This window comes from Papio anubis, chromosome 9 (genome assembly GCF_008728515.1).
Source record: "Papio anubis isolate 15944 chromosome 9, Panubis1.0, whole genome shotgun sequence".
In the NCBI taxonomy this organism is placed as follows: Eukaryota; Metazoa; Chordata; class Mammalia; order Primates; family Cercopithecidae; genus Papio; species Papio anubis.
The window spans coordinates 22,094,008-22,116,795 of NC_044984.1; the positions used below are offsets into that span (position 1 = coordinate 22,094,008).

Consider the following 22,788-nt stretch of genomic DNA (forward strand, 5'->3'; position numbering starts at 1 on the left):
GTATCTCATTTTGGTTTTGATTTGCATTACTCTAATGATTAGTGATGTTGAGCATTTTTTCATTTGCTTGTTGGCAGCATGTATGTTTTATTTTGAAAAGTATCTGTTCATGTCCTTGCCCACTTTTTAATGGGGTTGTTTCGTTTTTGCTTGTTAATTTAATTTCCTTACAGATTCTAGATATTAGGTCTTTGTGGGATATATAGCGCACAAATATTTTTCTCCCGTTCTGTAGGTTGTCTGTTTCCTCTGTTCATAGTTACTTTTGCTGTGCAGGAGCTCTTTAGTTTAATTAGGTCTCATTTATCAATGTTTGTTTTTGTTGCAATTGCATTTGGTGTTTTCATCATAAAATCTTTGCCATGGCCTATGCCCAGAATCGTATTTCCTAGGTTATCTTCCAGAGTTTTACAATTTTAAGTTTTACTTTTTTTTTTTTTTTTTGATGGAGTTTCACTCTTTCGTCCAGGCTGGAGTGAAGTGGCATGACTTCGGCTCACTGCAACGTTTGCCCCCTGGGTTCAGGCGATTCTCCTGGCTCAGCCTCCCGAGTAGCTGGGATTATAGGCACTTGCCATCATGCCTGGTTAATTTTTTCTTTTGTATTATAAGTAGAGACGGGGTTTCTCCATGTCAGCCAGGCTAATCTCGAACCCCTGACCTCAGGCAATCCACCTGCCTTGGCCTCCCGAAGTGCTGGGATTAGCCAGCACACCTGGCTACATTTAAGTATTTATCTTGAGTTGATTTTTATATATGATATAAAGTAGGGGGTCCAATTTCAATCTTCTGCTTCTAGCTAGCCAGCTATCCCAGAACGTTTTATTGAATAGGGAACCCTTTCCCCATTGTTGATAAAGTTTGTGTATTTGTTCCCACCCAAATTTCATGTTGAATTATAATCTTCAGTATTGGAGGCGGAACCAGGTGGGAGGCAATTGAATTATGGGAGAGATTTCTCATCAACTGTTTAGCACCATCCTCTTGGTGCTAATCCTCACAATAGTGAGTGACTCACTCACGAGATCTGACTGTCAATAAGTATATGGCACCTTGCTCTCCCCTTTTCTGACTCCTGTTCTCCTAATGTGACATGCCTGTTCCCCCTTCACCTTGTATCATGATTGTAAGCTCCCTGAGGTCTCCCCAGAAGCTGAGCAGATGCTAGCACCGTGCATCTTGTAATGCCCACAGAATTGTGAGGTAATTAAATCTCTTTTGTTACAAATTACCCATTCTCAGGTATTCTGTGCAATGCAGGAACAGCATAGTAAAGAAAATTGGTAATGAGAAGTGGGGCATTGCTATAAAGATACCTGAAAATGTGAAAGTGCCTTTGGAACTGAGTAATTCCAAAGAATTACTCAGAGGTTGGAAGAGTTTGGAGTGCTCAGAAGAAGACAGGAACACAAGGGAAAGTTTGGAACTTCTTAGAGACTTGTTAAGTGGTTGTGACCAAAATGCTGATAGAAATAAGGACAGTGAAGGCCAGACTGATGGGGCCTCAAAGGGAAATGAGAAATTTATTGGGAGCTAGAGCAAAGGTCACCCTTGTTATGCCTTAGCAAAAGAAGTTGGCTGCATTGTGTTCCTGCTCTAGGGATTTGTAGAAGTTTGAACTTCATAGTGATGATTTAAGGTATCTGGTGGAATCAATTTCTAAGCAGTAAAGCATTCAAGATGTGGCCTGGCTGCTTCTAACAACCTAGCCTCAGATGCAGGAGTAAAGACATGACTTAATGTTGGAATTTATATTTAAAAAGAAAGCAGAGTATAAAAGTTTGGACAATTTGCACCCTGGTCATGCGGCAGAGAAAGATAAAGCTTTTTCGGGAGAGGAATTCAAGCTGGCTGTGGAGCAACCACTTGCTAGAAGTATTTGCATAACTGAAAGGAAGCCAGGTGCTAATACACAAGACACTTGGGAAAAGACTTCAAAGGCATTTCAGAGACCTTCACTGCAGCCCCTCCCATCACAAGCCCAGAGACCTAGGAGGGAAAAATGGTTTTGTGGGCCATGCCCAGGGCCCTGCTGCCCTGCCCCACCTCACACACTACTCCCCACATTCTGGCCACTTCAGCTCCAGCCTCAGCTCAAAGGAGACAAGGTACAGCTCAGGCCACTGCTCCAGAGGACTCAAGCCATAGCCTTGGTGATTTCCATGTGGTGTTAAGCCTGTGAGTGTGCAGAGTTCAAGAGTGAAGAATGCTTGGTAGCTTCTGCTTAGATTTCAGAGGCTATACGAGAAAGCATGGGTGCCCAGGCAGTAGTCTGCTACAAGAGCAGAGTCCTCACAGAGAACTTCTACTAAGGCAGTGCCAAGGGGAAATGTGCAATTGGAGCCCCCACACAGATTTCCCAATGAAGCACTGCCTAGTGGAACTGTGAAGTAGTGCCACCATCCTCCAGACCCCATAATGGTAGATTCACCTGTAGCTTGCACCTGGTGCCTGGAAAAGTTGTAGGCATTCAACTCCAACACGCAGGAGCAGCCCTGGGGCTGATCCCTGCAAAGCCACAAGGGCAGAGCTGCCCAGGGCCTTGGGAGCCCACCCCTTGCAGCAGTGTGCCCTGGGTATGGGACATTGAGTCAAAGGAGATTATTTTGGAGCTTTAAGATGGATGCTCTGCTAGGTTTTGAACTGGCATGGGTCCTGTAGCCCCTTTCTTTTTTTCTGATTTCTCCCTCTAGGAATAAGAATGTTTACCCAATGGCTATACCCCCATTTTATTTCAGAAATAACTAACTTGTTTTTCATTTTGCAGATTCATAGGTAGAAGGAGAGGAGTCTCAGATAAGATTTTGGACTGGGACTTTAGACTTTTGAATTCACACTGGAATGAATCAAGACTTTGGATGGCCATTGGGAAGGTATGATTGTATTTTTCGATGCTCTTAACAGAAAAGGGTCCCAATCCAGACCCCCAGAGGGGTTCTTGGATCTCATGTGAGAAATAATTCAAGATGATTCCACAGAGTAAAGTAAAAGCAAGTTTGTTAAGAAAGTAAAGGAATAAATTTGTTTGAGTTCTTTGTAGGTTCTGGATATTAGCCCTTTGTCAGATGAGTAGATTGCAAAAATTTTCTCCCATTCTGTAGGTTGCCTGTTCACTCTGATGGTAGTGTCTTTTGCTGTGCAGAAGCTCTTTAGTTTAATGAGATCCCATTTGTCAATTTTGGCTTTTGCTGCCGTTGCTTTTGGTGTTTTAGATATGAAGTCTTTGCCCATGCCTATGTCCTGAATGGTACTACCTAGGTTTTCCTCTAGGGTTTTTATGGTATTAGGCTCAAACAAATTTACAAGAAAAAAAACAACCCCATCAAAAAGTGGGCAAAGGATATGAACAGACATTTCTCAAAAGAAGACATTCATACAGCCAACAGACACATGAAAAAAATGCTCATCATCACTGGCCATCAGAGAAATGCAAATCAAAACCACAATGAGATACCATCTCACACCAGTTAGAATGGCGATCATTAAAAAGTCAGGAAACAACAGGTGCTGGAGAGGATGTGAAGAAATAGGAACACTTTTACACTGTTGGTGGGATTGTAAACTAGTTCAGCCATTATGGAAAACAGTATGGCGATTCCTCAAGGATCTAGAACTAGATGTACCATATGACCCAGCCATCCCATTACTGGGTATATACCCAAAGGATTATAAATCATGCTGCTATAAAGACACATGCACACGTATGTTTATTGCGGCACTATTCACAATAGCAAAGACTTGGAATCAACCCAAATGTCCATCAGTGACAGACTGGATTAAGAAAATGTGGCACATATACACCATGGAATACTATGCAGCCATACAAAAGGATGAGTTTGTGTCCTTTATAGGGACATGGATGCAGCTGGAAACCATCATTCTTAGCAAACTATCACAAGAACAGAAAACCAAACACCGCATGTTCTCACTCATAGGTGGGAACTGAACAATGAGATCACTTGGACTCGGGAAGGGGGACATCACACACCGGGGCCTATCATGTGGAGGGGGGAGGGATTGCATTGGGAGTTATACCTGATGTAAATGACGAGTTGATGGGTGCAGCACAGCAACATGGCACAAGTATACATATGTAACAAACCTGCACGTTATGCACATGTACTCTAGAACTTAAAGTATAATAATAATAAAAAAAAAAAGAAAGGGAATAAAAGAATGGCTACTCCATAGACAAAGCAGCCCCATGGGCTGCTGGTTGGTTATTTTTATGGTTATTTCTTGATCATATGTTAAATAAGGGGTGGATTATTCACGAGTTTTCTGGGAAAGGGTGGGTAATTTCCAGAACTGAGGGTTCTTCCCCTTTTTAGACCACATAGGGTAACTTCTGGACATCGCATTTGTAAACTGTCATGGCACTGGTGTGAGTGTCTTTTAGCATGCTAAGGCATTATAATTAACCAATAACGAGCAGTGAGGATGGCCAGAGGTCACTTTCATCACCATGTTGGATTTGGAGGGTTTTGGCTGGCTGCTTTATTGCATCCTGTTTTATCAGTGGGGTCTTTGTGACCTGTGTCTTGTGCTAATCTCCTATCTCATCCCTTAGGCACCAAGAATACCTCACCTCCTGAGAATGCAGCCCAGTAGGTGTCAGCATCATTTTACCCAGACCCTATTCAAGATGGAGTTGCTCTAGTTTAAATGCCTCTGACAATGTGAGAAGGACATGAGATTTGGGAGGGCCAGAGTTGTGTATCACTACTGCTTGCTATTGGGCCAATGAAAGAAAGCAAGAGAAGATAGAAGATAGAGAGGGCCCCTTCAGGTATGCTATGTGTGTTTTTCAAGTATGACAAAGACCTTTTAGGACTTTTGCCTCCTCTTATGTTGTATTTCAAGCCATGATGTATGGCTTGAAACTAAACACCAGGCTATTTGAGAGATGGTCAAATGGTACTGAATAGACAACTCTGCACTTTGCATCTGGAAGGATCTTAAGAATCTCTAGTAAAGGGTATAGGAATACAAAGAATATTCTTTTCTAAAGGAGTTGAGTCTTCCTGGTGTAAAAAATCATTTGCTGCTTAAATAGCACAAAAAGAGGCTGGGACCTTGAGCATTCCACTAGAGCACTGAGTAGGAGAGGTGTTAAAATAACATTCCCCTCCCCCATATAGCTGCCTCATAAAGTAGATTTACTCTCAGCAAACACTGAGCCAGCTTTTCAACTCACTCTCAGTCCCCAAGGAGCTCCCTATGAAATCAGGGAAAGTGTCACAGCTCAGATGAAGTCACCAGGGGAAATTTAGTCTTCTGGTCAAACTTAGGCTGTCTAATTCAATCTACCCTTCATCACTGGTGCTCAGGAACTCAATGGGATCACAGAAGAAGAAGAAACAAATTGAAACCTTATTTCCATTTGCTCTCTTGCTGATTGAGTCACTCACAAAAATGTTTTAAAATACCAACAAATCCAGACCATGCCAGTAAGTCCCCTCTGGGTTCTTAGGTCGTATGTACATAGAGTACTAATGCGAAAAGTGATTGTTGATTCCTTCTTTTTTATTGAATTGAGCCCAGATTTGTTTGAACAAAGCTTTCAGCTATGACATGATGAATATGAAGATGCTTTGCAAACTGTGAATTATAATACAAAAATGAGAAACTGAATGTAAAGCACCATGCAGAATGGAATACTACACTGCCCTTAAAATATACACTGAAAGAGATAGAGGTCCTATGTAGTGAAGTGGCAAATACAATTGTCAATGTCATGTTTATAATATAATCCTGTTTGGGGGCAGAAATACTGTGTGTGTGTGTGTGTGTTGGGGACAGGGGTGTATGTGTGTATTTATAGTATATTTCCATAATAAGATTTGAAAGCTGGAAGCCAGTTATGTACCATGGTCACCTCAGGGATGTGGACTTCAATGGGGGAGGTCCTGAAAGGATAAATTTCTGTATTGTTTGAGTATTTTCTCCACTTAGAATGCATTACTTTTGTTACTAAACTATTTTTAAATAATAAAGAATCAAATCGAAGTTAAATGTTCTCTCCAATCCACCGGTTCACAATTAAATCTGCAAAAGATTATGGCACTTTATCACTAATCTGATCAAAATCATCTTTACTTTGCATTTGAATGCGTCGTCACCAGCTTGGTGACCACAAGAAGCTCCTATAGCAGTCACTTCCTCACTGCTGAACTGCAGCTAAAATGGTGTGACCTTACAATCAATAACTGAGAGGCAACCTCCTGATCTTCCAGCTCTCCTGACTATTTCCCTGAATTGAATCCATTTCTGTGAAAGTATCTGGGGTGGTTTTTGCTTCCTGGGCTGAACTCTGATACAAGGAGAGAAAATAATAACTGTCCTTCGTCCCTGGAGAAACTCAGGCACTCTGGTTGAGTTCAGAGGGGAGGGTGTTCCTGCAGGAGGCATGGGAATAAGCACAATTCTGGAATCATGGACTTTGATTTCTTTTCTATGATATAGTTGGGAGACATTTGGCTGGAGTAGAAAATAAGATGTTCCCAAAGGTGGTAAAAATTGAAGTTGAAAAGAAAGGTTTGAATGAGATTTTCCAGAGTACTGAATATAAAGCTAAACATTGTGGACTACACACAATGGGAGTGGAAAAGTTTTTTGAGGAATTCTATGATCAGGATCCACATAAGCAAGAGAAAGAGAGAGACGCGCTTTGTAAAAATGTGGCCCTGTGCTAACTTTTCCATGGGAATTTTAAGTTCAGTTTAATGGCATTTCATGAAAGAATACCATGTGCATGGCACTAAATAAGTGACAATTGATTTGTTTCTTTGCCTGCTGACAGAGAGACCCAAGAAGCAGGTCTAGCAGCCTCCACAGAAGAAAGAATTAAGACTGGCAAATGTGAGCAGATCTAATACTAATAGCGTGGTCTGGGGCAGGCTGATATCCCAATTCTGGAGACATTTCTGGATGTTGCGACGCATCATGCATTCTGGACAATGAGTCAAGTTTGTGCTGCAAAGTTTGATATCAGGAATTACAAGTGCAGGGGAGGCCTGGATCCATAACCCCCTTCCCGAATCCTTGGGTTGGTAACTTAACCACTCCAAGCCTCACTTTCATTTTAGTGCAAATAGAAATCACACTAACTATGTTATAGTGTTGAGAAGATTAATTGAAATTATATTTGTAAAGCACTTTAAACTGAAAAACATATAAAAATATAAAGTACGCAAATGTGTTTCCAAGTGGACAGACTTGCTATGTGCAAAAATTTTTCAAGAATTTCCTTTTCACAGGGTGTCAGAAGTGTTTCAGCTAGCAGAAATAAATATGCTAATTGGAAGTAGATGAATCATAATCTGTGTCTTTTTTGTGAGAGGTTAGATGTGACATGAACTATGTGAAACTAACCAAAGAGAAGCATGATTAAAACAATTAGGTGGCGATCAAATCAATGTATCTCAAAGATGGCCCTGTCTGTAAACTCTCAGCTTCTCTATTTGAACACCTAACTTCGCACCATATTTTCATCACATAGTCAATTCTGGAATGCTACATCTGTTTTTCCTTTTTAATTCATGTTTCTTTACATTTTATATTTAGACAATCTCTTTATTCTAAGATTAATCTATAATATTTTTCAGAATTAAAAGTAGAATTGCCATGCACGCCATCATGCATGATTCCTCCAAAAGAAGAATCATGTAAGATTCCTCTTTTCTGTTTCCCGTATGCCCTCATAGAGCAAGATAGGGTGAGAGAAGCAAGAGGAAGAAGAAAACAGAAGGGCAGCCACCAGGAGTAATCTCTGCTACCAAGAGACTGGAAGAAAGCAAGAGGAGAAGTTAGGCTGCTTGTTCCCCTGGTTCCCTACCGGCATGGTTGTCTTAGGCTGGATGTCCATCATTCCTAAGGGCCAAAACTTGCAGAATGAGCTTCTCTACAAGAGACTCTTTTTTTCTGAATTCTGCTAATCACTGTGTTCTCTCATACTCTAGGACCTAGGGGTGTCAAAAGCTCAACAGATACTAAGCGTGGGTTATCCTTGTTGCTTCCCTTCCCCTTCCCACCCCTCTGTACATAGCCCTGTTATAAGTAAATCCCCCTTAAATTATCCTAATTTGAGCATATCGTCTGTTTTTCGGTGAGGTACTGACTGGTACATCCTCACGAATAGGATGCTTCTCAATCCCCTCTTTAGACGAAACCATGGTGGATGATAGACAAGGAGCAACTTCAGGGAAGGTGAATCAGAGGCCAAGGGAAAAAATTGACAAGGGAGTTCTTCTGAAAGAGCAGAATCAGGGTCTAATCAAATAAATTTCTTGAATGTGTGCCCAGTAGAATTTTTAAATGCTTTCCATTTTTTCACTCCCTGAATAGGAGTTTTTATTGCCCCCCTTTCCATCTTACAAATAAGGTTTGTGTGGAAAAGGAGAAACTAGATTTCGTGTCTTTTTAATTCACAGGTAATCAAATCAAAGCAGCCAGTTGTATACAGGCTTGACAGAGGTAAGGTAACATCACCAGGAGGCCGCAGACAGAATGACATGGCTGCGTCCTTTTGCAGAGGGATGAGTGTGGTTAGTGTATGAGCAGAAGGAAGCTAAAAGATATTTCGTGATGAGGAGTTTAGACTGTGGCAGGTACTGTTAGTGCCTATGAATGTCTGTCTTTTTTCACTTCCTGGTATGTAACTGGATTGTATTTTCTAGACTTTCCTGCAGTTTGATGGAACTGAATTCTAACCTATGAGTATGAGAGAAAGTGAAATGCAACACTCCCAGGCCTGGCCCATAAAAATTTTCCACAATCATGTCTTCTTTATCTTCTTTATCCATCTACTACCTACATGGAGAAAACTACGAGAACCTGGAAGAGGTCAAGACATTAAAAAAACAAAAAACAAAAAAAAAGCCCAGTCTTTTAAGGACCACCTGGAGCTGAGCCCTCCCAACAATTGCCATTAGACTGAGATATGAATGAGAAAACAAACATTTACCGTAAAGCCATGAATTTGGGAAAGTTGTCTCTTAAAGTAGCCGGCATTATTTACCATAAGGAATACAATGAGTCAGAACATGTTCAGCTGCTAGTGTCAAATAACTCAACCTAAACTGGTTTAAAGCAAACTAGAATTTCTGAGCTAACATAATAGGGAGTTCAGTGGTAGGAAACCCTTTTAGGTATTGCTTGATGCAGAATCTCACTGTCAGCCAGACATGATTCTCTCTGTATCTCAGCTTGATGAGGTTCTGTTCTCTGCATTGTGCTGTTTTCTTTCTTCAGCTCTCCTTCTCCATTATATGATGCCTGCAACAGCTGCAGAATTCACAATCTCACTGCTTGGTTTTCATGCTCAGCCTGCTTTCACTGGCCTAAAATGGCCCAACTTTGGCTCAGCCACGTTTATTGGTCGTGGGTGGGGAACAGGCTGATTTATGAGGTCCCTTCGGGGCTCCCAGAGAGTAAATATGATGCTCTCTAAAACCACATAATAGGAGTTCAGAGTGGAGGAAAAGATAATTCTCAGAGGAAAGTCAGGGTAGTTCTTCCCTGGTAAAAGGTATGTGACAAAAACTATAAATGCCCACTGCATTCTCTTTCTTCCAATTCTTCCCTTTTGTCTCTCATTGTTATTAAGCAACAATAAAACATTTTCTTTTATCTCTCTTCTTATTTTTAATACACAGCCCTTTTATACCTCTAATTATGGTTCATATGAGTTTGAGAAAAACCATAAATTTTGTAGTTCGTTTCAGCCTAATGAAGGGCTATGCCATTAATTTGTAGACATCTTGAAAGATACCTGTCAAAAGGAAATTATCGCTTGTAATTAAATTCTTTTCCCTTCAAATACAATTAATGTAAAATGTTTTCAAACTACTTCTAATTTCTCTCATATTTTTAATCTGTTTAGTTTAATTCCTAGTCTTGTATTAATAACAGTATCATTTGTTACTATTTTCATTGCCAATTTAAGCTACGTTGTGAGCTAAATAGACCTTTGTGAACTGCTCTAGGAACCTTACAACTATTTGTAACATTGTTACAATGGGGAAATGTATTCTGAGTTTCAAACAGTCAATTTTTAAATATTCTTTTAACATATAATTCCTTCGTAAACACACGACTCTTTCATTTAGCTTTTGCTATGTAATAAACCACCCTAATACTTTGTGGCACCAAACAAATATTTTTATTTCTCATGGTTGCTTGAGTTGTCTGCTCAGTTTGGTGTCTCTTGCTTGAGAACATGTCATGTGGTTACAGCCAAGAGAGCAAGCATCTGAAGGCTCAGCTAAGTTATTAATAGATGTCTCATATAGCTCACTGAAACGTCTCGCAGTTGACACTAGCCTAGCCATCGTCTGGTAGATGAGCTGGGGATGTTGCAGGAGTACTTTCCGATGGCCACTCCATGGGATTTGGGCTTCTCAGACTGTGGCAGTAGGCTCTGGGAGACAGAATCCAGACAGTGAGAGCTCCATGTGACCCAGGTGCAACCTACATGGCTTTCTATCACCTGGCCTCAGAAGTCCCTGAATGCATTTCCACAACATTCTATTGGTAAAGAAAGTTACCAAGGCCCACCTAGATGTAGAGGAGGAAAATTAGACTCCACTTCACAATTTGCAGTATAGCACAGAGTTTTCCGGCATTTTTGTTGCACCATGGAGCCTATTGGGATCTCTTCAGATGTAGCATAGATGAAATAGCTAAAAGCTGGACTACCTCTGTTCATATTTAGACTTTATTCCTTGTTGATGTTGAGTAAATTTCTTAACCTTCCATGCCTTGGCATCTTCATCTATAAATAAACTGGTGATAATACTGACCTATGTGGTAGGATGGTTTGAAAATAATAAGTAATGTTTTAAAAAGTGCTTGGTTCAGTTCTTGGCAAATGTCATCTATCATTATTAACATTATCTGGGTTTAAAGATGATGTTTCAAGACGAGTGTATTGGGGGTCTTCAGAAATCCATGGAAAAGGTGTATTATGAAAAAACTGTGTGAATTTCAAAATGTTTTGGCACAAAAATAAACTCATACTAATTTGTTATAACATGTCTAAACAGTAGCTAGTTTCAGGCACTAAAAAGGATAAGACATGGTTTGAAAGGTCCCCCTATCAAAGCAATATGATTTCTCTTAAAATTGAAGCAAGAACAAACATCACATTTATGATGATACTTGGGTGGAAGAATGGTGAAATCATCAATGCTTTAGAAAAAGCATATGGGAACAATACTTCAAAGAAAACAGCAGTTTACAAATGGATAACTCATTTTAAGAAGGGACCAGCTGATGTTGAAGATGAAGCCCACACCAGAAGACCATGTGTGTCAATTTGGAAGCAAAGTATTAATCTTGTTTGGGCCCTAATTGAAGAGGACTGGTGATTAATAGCAGAAATAATAGCCAACACCATAGACATCTCAACTGGTTCGGCATTCACTATTCTAACCGAAAAAGTAAAGTTGAGCCAACTTTCCACTGGATGTATGTCAAAACGGTTGTGCCCAGATGAGCTGCAGACAAGAGCAGGGCTTTCAACAGAAACTGCAAACAAGTGGGATCAAGGTCCTGAAGCATTTCTTCAAAGAATTGTAACAGGAGATGAAACATGGCTTTACCAGTACAATCCTGGAGACAAAGCAGAATCAAAGCAATGGCTACCAAGAGGTGCAAATGGTCCAGTCAAAGCAAAGGCCAACCATTCAAGAGCAAAGTCAATGGCAAGAGTTTTTTGGAGATGCTCAAGGCATGTCACCTGTTGATTTTCTGCAGGACCAAAGAAGGGTAACATCTGCTTATTATGAGAATGTTTTGAGAAAGTTAACCAAAGTTTTAGCAGTAAAGGCCCTGGGAACCTTCGCCAGAGTCCTGCACCATGACAGGGCACCTGCTCATGCTTCCCATCAAACAAGGGCAATTTTGTGAGTTTCTATGGGAAATTATTAGGCATACACCTTACAGTCCTGATTTGGCTCCCTCTGGCTATTTTTTTGTTTCCTAATTTTGAAAAGTCTTTAAAATGCATCAACTGTTCTTCCGTAAATAATGTAGCAAAAAGACTACACTGACATAGTTAAATTCTTAGCACCCTCAGTTCTTTAGAGATTGACTAAATTATATCATAACTTGCCAAAGTGTCTTGACTTTGATGAAGCTTATGTTAAGAAATAAAGTTTACATTTTTTATTTTTATCTTTTAATTCTATTTTCCATAAACATTTTGAAGTCCCCTCTTATTTGAGTGTGGCACCATTTCTATGGAGCTCATCCAAGCATGTAAGATCTTTTTTATTTAAGACTGTCAGCAGAGCATGACACAATTTTTGAGTGCCTTTTTTTAAAAAACAAATCTTAGGGACTGGGCATCAATTCTCCCACTTCCCTCTCGTGATAGAGCTACTTTGGTTGCTATTAGTCACATTTGAAATCAGATACACAAATGCTTTTTGCATAAGCCGGGCTGTTACTATCTTGCTTTTGGTTGGTTACTGGAATGCCATTCATATATCTTTCCTGTCTCCTAGCAGGGAGACTAAATTGGTTTGTCATGCAGGCCAGGGGATCTCTTCTACTACTAAATTTGGTGAGTGATAATAGAGGAACTAATTTTTTAGAGGCAAATTAATTTACATGTTCTATTACACATCACATCTTCTAGGATAACTGCTGTTTAAAATAAAGATTTATTTTCAAGTGAGAATGAAGAAAATATGTTTATGGCATGATGAATTATTTTAATACATATTTTTAAATAGAAAGTAGTGTATAGATTGTTTTTCAATAAGTGAATAATTAGAATTAGCTTCTTTATAAAAAGATACACGATTTCTATCACAGCCTTTTTATCAGTTCTTAAATGGGACATCCCATGAAAATTATAAGGCTAATACAAACACGTTAGATTTTTATTTTGGCCAAAAGAACTCCGAATAGCAGTTCTACAAACCAAAAAAAAAATTTGGCAGAACAGATTGTAGAAATTATAACTAAGCTAGAGGACATTTTCTATTTCTAGAAGAAAATGTTACTTGTATCCAAGGAGCATTGTTGTTTCGGGTTTAGGCTCCCTTTCCAAAGAAGTCTGGAGTTTTTTTCATCTCAGCCTACAGAATAGAGTAGTTAGGTGCTGGGACAGCTTAAAAGACTGCCTTTTTGGATCAAGTATAAAGGGAATGTGAGCCTTCTGGGACTTGGGCAGAGTACATTGCTCAGGTCATCTTGACCTCCAGGGATGGCTAGTACTATTTCTCCCATAAAAGCTGTTTTCCCTGAACTCTCCAGGGACAGAATGTCAGAGCAAGTAGGGTCCAGAGAGCCCATAGATGATCCCTGTTATTTTACAACTGGGGAAACTGAAATCAAAACTGGAAAGTTAATTATTTGTTGCCTATTTGTAGCAGTGTCCAGGTATTAGACTTCAGTGTTATTCTCTTTCCAGTAGACTAGGAAGCCCTCAAGTACTCTGTACCCACTGCCACAATGCCATGAGCATATCTTAGGCTGAATATCTATTGTGACCCAGGGCATCAATAAAAGATTTTTGGGGAGACAGACTTCACTCAACTGGAACTTGTGCGTTAGCTCTAGGGACTAGTTTTCATTTGGGCCAACTCTCACATTGCTATTAAGTCACATTCAGAGTCTCGTTCTTGCTAAGATTGAACTTACTCTTAACCTTACGAAAATCAAATAGTGCATTAGAGGGTGTTAATCTATATACCTTTAAATAAGGTCCCCTCCTTTATTCACTGACTCACACATCCATGCATTCATTCACAGATATTCATTCAGCTCATACTCTATGCCAAGCACCATGTGCAGCACTGGGAAAGTAACACACACAGTCCTGTCTTTATCACCCATGGAAAGTGAAAACGTATTTAACCCTAGTCAAATTTCAAATATACACATTTCTTAGCTGACTCACCTTTTCACACTCTTAACCTTGTCTTTAATGAAGAAAGTTCATAATTTTAATAAAAGTATGTTTCAATCTTTTTTGGTCAGTGTTTTTGTCGTTGTTTTGCCCGTTTTAAAAATTGAGCAAAAGATGTGAATAGAAGCTTTGCAAAAGAAAATATCTGAATGGAAAATGAGCACATGTAAAGATGTTCAGCATTATTAGCTAGCAGAGAAACACAAAGTAAAATTTTAGTACAATACCAATGCCTCTCAACCCGCAGGGCTAAAATTTAAAAATTACAACTGACGATACCAAGTATTGGTGAGAATGTGAAACAACTAGGACCGTCATACGTTACTTGGTGTTAGTGTCAGTTGGTATAGCTAATTTGGAAAATCATTTGACAGTATCTACTAAAACTAAATATATGTTACTTTTTATCCCAGAATTCCACTCCTAGATATATATCCCAGAAAAATAAGTGTTTATGTTTACCAAAAGATACATAGAAGATTGCTTATGGCAGCATTACTAAGGATATCAAAAATTTGGAAACAACCCAAATGTTCATTAAAAATACAGCATGTAAATACATTATGCTATATTTATACAAAGGAGTACTACACAATGGTGAAAATTAATGACTCCACGCTCCAACGAGATGAATCTCTTAGGACTTATGTTGAGTGAAAATATCAAAACACTGAACAGTATATCATGCATTGTTTCATTTATATAAAGTTCCAAAGCAGATTAAACAAATCTAAGGTGCTAGATATTAGAATAATGGTGTTATCGACTGGGAATCCTAGAAGTTGGCATAGATTCTTAATGTGTTCTATAAACTCAGTTTGGACGGTGGGTATATGGATATATACAAATGTAAAAAATTATTTGAATTGCACATGTAAGGTTTATATACTTACTTGTGCAATGTAAGCTGTATCTCACTAAGAAAGAAAAATAAAATATGTTCTCTTCAGAAATTAAAGAAAGTGAACAAAGGAATTGAATTTGCAGGTGCTACATAACTTATAGAGGCTTACTGAGTTGTTACACACTTTAGTGTCTTTCTCCCAATTCATCCAGGGACAAATAGTCAGTTGACCTCTGTTTATGGCGTGGACACCTGAGTCTCACCTACCCTTCTATTAAGTCATTTGTCTTACCATCATAAACATAAGTAAAGGTCTACTAGCCATCTCACTCATAATGTCCAATTGATGGGATTTGGAGTTTTCCAGTGTTGCAATGAAAGTGTCAAGGAAATGGTCTCTCATTAAATATTTGCCCAGAATGTATTGTAGGTCTGAGTGGAATATAAAAGATGCCAGTTAAACCACTTTCTACAGCCGCTGAAGGGGACTTCTTCAGGATTGCACCGTATTTGCTGAACTGTCATTTCCTACTACATTTAGACAAACTCGTGTTCAAGGATTCATAGGTTTCTGTGATTGTAATAGCAAATCATAATTTAGTTTGTGTGTAATTCTTACCAATCTTGTAAAAGTGCCTCATCTTAATTTAATGTCTCAAATTAATTATAATTGAATCAATCAGCATCTGAGAATTTCTGAGAGGTTTTGTAACATCTCTTGGAAGAATTAATGTCTCCTGCAGGGTGTTGTGAAACAAGGGATTTTAATCATTTACAGCCTTTTCTCACCTTTAAGTGTGCTGCAGATTCAAAGTATATATCTCCACAGTAAAATCTAGATTTTGGCCCACTAAAAAAAAAAAAGAAAAGAAAAAAATGTGTGTCCCATCCCACCAACTGACAGTGTTTCCAGCTATTAATAGGCTGATCCTTGTATACTTGTTTCTCTGATATTTTTAGAGTCTGCACTGGAGTGCATTAAATTGTTTTTTTCCCTCTTCTTAAAGAAGTAATTATTGAGACTAGATTCTGCCAACAACATCATGCAAAATAAAATAATAGCTTGGAATTGTTTAGGACTACAATATTACTACTTTCACATTGTTACTGTGAAGAGTATTTTTAGTGGTTTATTTCATGTAAACAGAGCATTCTATGTAGCCCATCATTACATTAGTTTATGTTTACTGTACTTCCCTTAAAATTGCCTTTGTAGGGGGTACAGAATGCATATTTTCTTTCAACAAGGGAATACAATGCACTGGAAAGTCAAATCAAGAGAAAACCACTTTAGGAAATGATTACAGCCAAACGTATGAAATTGCACCCACTTCACTAATTACTGCTAATCTAATTTTATTTTTAGCTTCTAAGACAACACCCTGAAAACACACTTCTCCTAGATGATCTATATAAAGTTATTTTACAATCCCAATGAAATTAACCTAGTAATAGTGTCAAAGACAAGGAGAATCTACCTTTGGAATAAGGGCTTTTTTTTTTTTTTTTTTTTTTAGACAGAGTCTTGCTCTATTCCCCACCCCAGGCTGGAGTGCAGTGGCACCATCTTGGCTCAGTGCAACCTCTGCCTCCCGGGTTCAAGCGATTCTCATGCCTCAGTCTCCCAAGTAGCTGGAATTACAGGTGCATGCCACCACACCCGGCTCATTTTTGTATTTTTAGTAGAGACGGGGTTTCTCCATGTTGGTCAGGCTGGTCTCAAACTCCTGACCTCAGGTGATCTGCCTGCCTTGGCCTCCCAAAGTGCTGGGATTACAGGTGTGAGCCACCACGCCTGGCCAAATAAGGGTTTTTAATCTGAGGCTGGACACCATGGCTCATGCCTGAAATCCCAGCACTTTGGGAGGCTAAAACAGGAGGATTGCTTGAGCTCAGGAGTTCAAGACTGACCTGGGCAACATAGTGAGATCTTATCTCTATAAAAAATTTAAAAATTAGTCAGACATGTTGGCATGCACCTGTGGTCCCAGCTACTCAGGAGGCCAGGAGGCCGAGGTGGGAGGATCACTTGATCCGAGGAGGTTGAGGCTGCAGTGCACCATGTTCACCCCACTGCACTCCAGCCTAAGCAACAGAGCGAGACCTTGTCTTAAAAAAGAAAAAAAAGGAAAAAAAAAGGAAAAGAAAGAAAGTATTTTTAATCTGACTCTCTACTTATAACACATCGCCTCTGCTGCAGTCCATGATGAAGATGTTACCTATAAATCTATGCCAAGGATATATGGTGTTAATAGGCCCAGATGCCAGTCCTGCATACTGACTCCCAGATAGCAGTTTGGTCATGTAAAGAAGGACTCAAATTTTAAGAAGGATAAAGTCCTGACCCATGAGATTACTTTTGAGTTAGACTTCTAGGGATTCAGAAACTGACTCAGCACTTCTGAATCCTAGCATTTCTAGGTCTTCAAAAAATTCTTGCCAAAGAAAATAATTTTTTATGGCACTTAATAGCATATTTACGATCAGGTTGGTACACAGGTAATAGCGGGTTTTGCTATCACAGTAATGGCAAAAATTACTTTCTTTCAAAACTCAACTAAAATGTAAACAACTTCATGTTTCTCCCCTCCTTAATCTCAAAAGCATTAGATGTTCTGTGTTGGATTCTGATAGGAACTTAAGAAACTCTGCATTTAGTAGTAATAGGATTAATTATAATCATGTGTATGTCTGTGTGTGTGTTTGTGTCTCTGTGTGTGTTAGTATCCCTCTAGAGCTGTGAAGTCCAGCGTGGTTGCCACTTGCAATATTCAGCATTTATTTGAATTTGAATTTATTAAAATCGAAAACACAGTTTCTCATTTATACTATTCTCTTATGGCTAGTGGCTCCTCTTTCTGACGCTGAAGAACGTTCTGTTGGATAGCACGGCTCTCCAGAGTGAGCACTGTGGGGCAGACAGTATTTCTCATGTATATCACAATGCTTAGCACATAAGAGGTCAGTAAGTGATTGATGATTGAATAAACAAGTAAATTCTTTTTATATGGCAGGCAATAAATAATATTTATTAATAAAGGAATTCAACGAATAATTACCTAAAGCATTGCTGACTTTGATCTCCTGATTTTCAACCTTTCTCTGCTTTTGATGCCTTAGATCACGTCTCTTTTCTTGATTAATGACATTTCTTAATTAATGTTCCTTCTTTATTCTAACCCCTTTCAATCTGCAGTCTAAATTTCTCAGATAGTGATCTTCCTCAATAATGTTACTGTACTTATTCATATTTTTCCTTTGCTAAAATATCTTACAGTGGGACTTCTACTTCAGGCCACACTGGAATAGATGACACCAGACAATCTCTCATCATATACAACTGGAAAATGAAACAATATTTAGCAAACATTCATTTGCCAAAATTAGACAAAGGACAGAACGAGATTCTGATCCTGGAGAGTAAGAAAACAAACAAGGCGATCAGGTTTTTCTTGGAAGAACTCCAATACCGTGGTGAAAGGAGATGGAACCCAAGCAGAGAATGGCAGCTTGTATTCTGACAAGCCAAGGTGATGAGATCTTGTTGAAAATCCAAGGCCTTGAACAGAGGCACCAGAATGTCACACCTTCCTTGCGTGGATAAACTATCTCTAGAGTGAAGGCTACTCTAGACTCATCCTGGCAAAGCTTACACCTAAGCCTCAGATGCTCAAGTGGATCTAAACGTAACTTAATTGTTTGCCAAAATAAATGCCTTTTAAAGAAAACTAAAATTTAGACACCAAACAAAATGTTTAAATTTCTAGACATATGAGGAAGCCGGAAACTGTGACCCTCAATTAAAACAAATAAATAAACAGAAACAGGCATGGAAATGTCAGATATGAGACATAAATAATGGGATTAAGAGTTAAAAACTTTAAAACAGCTATAAAAATGCTAAGGACTTTAAAGAAACTTAATGTGAGGCCAAATTAAAGCAATAAAAATTACCAAATGGGAATTCTATAGTTTAAATATACAACATTGAGAATTAAAAATTCACTCAATGGACTTAAGAGTGAATTGACTACTACAGAAGAAAAGAACAATGAACTTGAACACATATATTAGAAACTATCCAGTTGAAGCAGAGAAAGAGAGAAAAGGTAGGTGCATGCACACACACACACAAAATGAACAGAAATTAGTGACCTGTGAGACAATGGTAGATAGCCTAATATACATGTTACTATGTAACTATCTTTAAAGGGGTGGTTAGAGACTGTAACATATTTGACAAAATAATAGCTGAAAAGTTTCCAATTTTGATGAAAACTATAAATCAACAGATTCTGGATACCCAGCAAATATGTAGCATGACAAACATAAAGAAAACCACCTCAAGGTATGTCAGAATCAAATTGATGTAAACCAGAGATATTGAGAAAATTATAACAAAACAGAAGGAAAAAAAGGCAACATTACATACAAAGCAATGAAGATAAGAATGACTCCTTGAAAACAATGCAGGCCAGAGGACAATAGAATGAGAATTTTCGTGTGTAGGAAAAAGGTAATCATCACCCTGAAATTATATATCCAGTAAATGAAAATGAAAAGTAAAATGAAAGTAAAATACATAGATTTTCACTTAAAAGAAGTTGAGAGAATCAATGGCCAGTAGATCTGCACTGAGAGAAATAGTAAAGAAAATTCTTTATGCTGAAGGAAAATGAAATCAGATGGAAATTTAAATCAACAGAAATATATGTAAAGGGAAATAGAATTAATAAATATATGAGTAAATATAAAAGATTTTTCTCAATTTAAATGTCTTTCAAAGATAATTGGCTACATAAAGCAATAATAATAATAATAATAATGTGTTTTAGGGTTTGTAACACTCATAGATGTCAACTATATGACCAAAATAGTACAAAAGATGAGAGGAAAAAAAATGAAAGTAAGACTTATTGGTAAAACAGTATTAATATTCTTCAAAGATAGATTGTGAGATTTAAGATACATATTATAAACTCAGAAGAGACCACTGGAAAGAAACTAAAATGGTATACCAATCAAAACAATGGAGAAGATAGAATGGAACACTAAAAATAAGTAAAAAGAGAGGTGCTAGGAAAGGAGGTAAAAAGCAATGAAGAATAGGTAGAAAACTAGAAAATAAATAGCAGAATGGCAGATTTTAAAATCAGGCAATTTGATGTTATTTTAAATATAAATCATGTAAAACAAAGAATGGTTAAAAAGAAGAAACTGTCTTAATGGATAATAAAGCAAAACTAAACTATATACTGCTTATAAGAAATACAGTTTAAAAATAAAGATGTAGATATGTTAAAAGAAAATACCATAACCCAAGCCAAGACTATTCTTAGGAATGCAGGATCCTCTTGTAGATTTTATTTCTGGCCAAGGTACATTCCTGAGGCCCAGACACATCCCTCCTATCCCTTTGGCTTGGCAGTTTAAAATTTCCTTAGATTTCACCATTCTTTAAATGCTCACTTTGCCCAAGCTATTAAGAGTTGGTTTCTTTTCCATGAGACCAAAATCCAAGTAATATAGAACTTTAGGAATGTCTCCCCATACAGATGAAGGCCCTAACAAAAAGAGTGTTGCCCTGGCTCAAGTCCACCACTTCTACTGTGAGATATGTCGAGAATCACTTTCCTAGATGACTGTGCTCTTAAGTCATCACAAATAAACCTTGTTCATTAACACATGAGTGGTTCGATTTCACTTGCAGGCGTTTTTGCCTTTTGGTCCTACGGATGGGGTAAAAAGCCATAGAGATTATGGTTAGAAAATGGTCTGTGATGAGCTTTGACAAATGATGACTGGGTAAGTAAACTTCTTATGATGGTGAAATTATTTTCTAACAACACTTAATGCAAGTGTGACATTAAGACCAGGGCGATTCATCATTAACTTAAATAACTTAATCTGGACCTTTTGAAGAAAAATCAGAAGAATACATAAAAGGATAATATTTTAAAATAAAGTGGCTTTGAAAGATTAAACTAGGCTGAACGAAAACTCCCAGATAATGAAGCCAATTTCAAAGGCAATAGCAGAAATCCAGTTGAACCCTTAAATTTTTGTTCACTTACACAAGGGAATTTATTGACAAGAGATTAAGAGCCATCCTTGGTGATGGTGTAATCATCTTTTCATTTGTTGATGGGCAGATAATTGCATTTAAATATAAGAGTAGTAATGCTCTAAAGCTACCCAAAGTGCATCACAGGTGCAGCAACTAAAGCCAGCACTCCAGAAAGTGAGTGTTCCTGGGCCGTATGCTTATAAAGGTAGAAATTCGGAAAGCACATAGAAACATAGGGAGAAAAAGAAAATGCACACAGCCTTATATTCTTCTATACTATTAGGAAAATAATGGTAATTACCTCAAAATATTGCTGTGAAAATTAAGAGATAGAATTTATGTTAGAATCTGAAACATAAGAGGCCCTCCATAAATGTAAGCTATGCTTATTATTAATGTGCCATCTAGGGTCATATAATAGTCTTAGTTTAACTTCCCAGCAGCAAAGGTATGACAGTGAACAAGGTCGTACACAGGGTAACATTGGCTCAATCCACAGGACAGAGAGAGATGTCCCAGTCTGGACAAGGGAGATGGAATATTTACACCATGCTTCCATCAGTCATTGGTTAAAAGCTACCGCTGAGGCACCTACATTCCCAGGCATTTCTGGCAAAGCAGAGTCTGCAGCCAGCCTGGCAGAAGTCTTTCAACAGAGACGCAGGTGCTGGCTTTGGAAGGGAAAGCACACTAGGAATGGTGTGCACAGAAATGGTGAAGAGATCTGAGGGATACAGATGGAGCATCTACTACAATTTCCTTTCAGTTTCTTTTCTCTGCTTATGTTGTTTGTTTATATAGTTGAAAGAACATTATAAAATACATTATATTCCTCATGGAATGTAATATCCACAACGGAAGAACTTTCTGGTTTTTGGTTTTTGGTTTCATCCCTGGTAGTACTCCTTGACCTGGAACAGCGACGTGGCTGGCATTCAATAAATATTTGTTGAATAAATACAACTTTGTGATCTGCTTTTATGGTTCAACGTTATATGGCAAAAATCTCTTTCTGAAAATACAATTCCTATTTTTGTAAAACTTTCCTCAATACAGCACTCCTAGTTTGTATAACCATTTCGATTTGATATCATGTTTAGCTATCATAAATGCTGTTTTCACAAACTTTCTCGATAAATTCACAGATAATAGAATTACTGGGTGAGACCATACTCATGATTTTATAAAATATGGCTTTTCTTCTCTCAGATATTTTGACAAGCATGATCAACAGTATTGACTCTGAGGTGACCCTGAACTAAATCATTGGCAGCTGAAAATATTAGGCAGATCATATTCTTAACTCAGTCGATTCACTGTAAAGCAATAACGTTGTCAAACCTTCTGGTTAGAAGAGGGTCTTGAACTTTCAGTATATTATATATTTGGAACAAACATGACACATGTCTTAATGACCATCAAATCTCAAGCCCAAATGCTAGGTAGGGCTCTGTCCACAGGCATCAAAGCCACACAGGCCAGCAGCTCAGTGTGCCTGAACTGGTTATGTGAAGACACCTGCTGACAGCAGAATTCCCAAGTATTTCTTGTTTGATGAGCAGAGGAGGACAGTATTGCATACTTGAAAATGCTAGAGCTTTGTGTCCCTGAAGACAGTGGTGTGTGATTGGCGGTTTCAGGTCACTCTGATTGTATATTGACTCTCCTTTTGATAGCAGCTGCCAGATACCACTTGCAGAGTTCACATCCTGGCATCTTCTCCACCAGGTCAGCATGACATTTTTGTTCAAAGGGAGTCATCCCATCTCTGATTGCTGCATACCACTGGGCTCTGGTGGCTTCAACTCTTTCCCTATCTATTGGAACCTCTGAGCTGTTCCATTTCTTTCCCAATATGTGCATGGCTCCATTCATTCAACAATGCAGACACATTTCTGTGAGTTGCATGTCAGATATCCAACCCCCAGCAAAATCAGGAATGCTACCTTAAAAGAA

General features: G+C 38.4%; 1 long non-coding RNA gene across 1 annotated transcript; it reads left to right on the plus strand.

The window, feature by feature from the left end:
- The first annotated feature begins 825 nt into the window (after window positions 1-825).
- LOC116268843 lies at window positions 826-22,335 on the plus strand. Its single transcript, XR_004176020.1, has 3 exons — window positions 826-2,873; window positions 4,571-4,789; window positions 18,043-22,335. It is a non-coding gene; the product is annotated as an uncharacterized LOC116268843 (long non-coding RNA).
- The last annotated feature ends 453 nt before the right edge of the window (window positions 22,336-22,788 follow it).